The sequence below is a fragment of the Cavia porcellus genome, unplaced genomic scaffold (genome assembly GCF_034190915.1).
Source record: "Cavia porcellus strain 051 isolate PalLab524CR breed Dunkin Hartley unplaced genomic scaffold, mCavPor4.1 scaffold_4, whole genome shotgun sequence".
NCBI classification, from domain to species: Eukaryota; Metazoa; Chordata; class Mammalia; order Rodentia; family Caviidae; genus Cavia; species Cavia porcellus.
The window spans coordinates 30,940,841-30,942,885 of NW_026947487.1; positions in this window are offsets into that span (position 1 = coordinate 30,940,841).

Here is a 2,045-nt window from a genome sequence, read left to right on the forward strand (position 1 = left end):
TTCTCAATGCATATGTGATGCCACAATTAGTTTTAAAGTTCAAGTATCTTTATATGAAAATGGTAATATGCTGCTGTATCTCTTGAAGTGCAACCATATTGCTCAGTATTGTATTTGGATCAGTTCAATGCATAACAACTTCTTGACACCTCACACATTTGTGGAATTATACTAATGCTAACAATAATAAGAGATGTAATCCTTGTCTTCAAGAAACTTCCCTTTTTGGCTTTGTTTTATTTTTTCTCAAGGGAGAAAAACTTTCACCCAGGGTCTTTGTTCATCTTATCTTTTATTTAATCTTGTTAACTCATTTGACTCTACTTACAGGTACATTTTATTTTAATGTACTCAGAACTATGGTTAAAATCCCCTGAAAGAGTCTGGACGAATTAACATCTTCCTGCACTGCTTGCACAATCTAAGTATTCTGTGATCAGATTTTGGAATTTTAACATTGTAAAAATATAAATGTTATTCTTTTGAGCTTGACAATTCTATTTCCATAATAGATGTTATATATACAGATATACATACATACACATACATATATTCACTTAGTGTATGACTATTTATACACTGCATTGTGTTCCTATAACAGAAAATACTCAAACAGTATGATATTAAATTGCATAACAATTAAATTACATAAACACAATAACATCCAAAGTGTGCTGTTGACTCATTAAAAGCTTGAGAATATTTTTCATACACTATTGACGAACAACATCTCAATATGTAATTAAAGAAATTAAGCTAGTTGTAAAGCAATATATGTATATTGATGTCATTGTGTTTATTCTTCTTTTTTTTTTTTTGGTGTTTTTCATTTTTATCCGTACCAAGGATTGAACTAACGACCACCTGCTTGCAAGGCAGGTGCTTATGCCGCTGAGCTAAATCCCCAGCCCCGCCACTGTGTTTAAAAAGATGAGTTTGTAGAATTCATAGATAGATACATAGATATATGCATGTAGATACACATAGGTATAGGTAAATAGAAAGAGAGAAGGAAAAGATATCTATATAAATATTTTCAAATGCACAAAGAATGTCAGAAGTTGTATAACTCATCGTTTACCTCCTTGAAATTGTATTGAACACTTAATACACAAAAATAGACAAACCAGAAAAGGAACTCTCACTCTGCATTATACACTCTGCCTCCTCATTTTGGAACATCTAGTGTCTAGAACTGTGTGAAATAAATTCATGTTGTACATAAAGTACTCAACATGATATTTTGAATGGCAACTGAGATAGACTGAAAATGTAGTTATTGTCTTCCTGTGGTACAATAATTACAGAAGTCATCACAGTGTTTCTTTTCTTCATAAGACATTAAAATACTATGTATCTTGCAGCTTTTAAAGTTTTTTGGTACCTTTTGATGGATAAATGAATCTACTGAGTTAGTTTTCTACTTCACCTGTTCACACGTACCAAAACATCCATTATTCATGAAAAAAATCACCCCCATAGTTTAGTGTTATGGGCCCTTATGATTTGCTATTTGTTTTTTTTTTTTTCTTTAAGTGTCTAAGGGGATTCACTGGATGAAACTGGTGACACAGTTCATTTGTGGATATAAAAAATGTGACCCCAGTTATCATTAAAAGACAACTTGGAAACATTAATTTCTTAAAACTTCAAACCATGGAAATCAGACACCCAGTCTACTTAAATGTATTAATAGGTATAATTTATCGTAGTATGAAAAAGATACTGCACTGGTGCTAGTGGAAGATAAAAACTGGTTGACTAAAATATGTATATGGAGGAGAACACAATTTGTATCAAACTTAACCTGCAGGTGAGTAAATAATGGTTGGAGTGGTAACAGGTAAAAATATTCTATGTTTCATCTTTCCATAACCCATGTACTTAAAAAGAAACAGAATAACACTTTATTATTTAGAATGAGGAAGGTGACTATATTTGCCATATACCTAATACATAGCACAGAAAGATTTGTATTTTATTGCATTATTTAATATTAGGGAATAATAAATCATACTCATGCACTTAATGACAATTTGTGAACT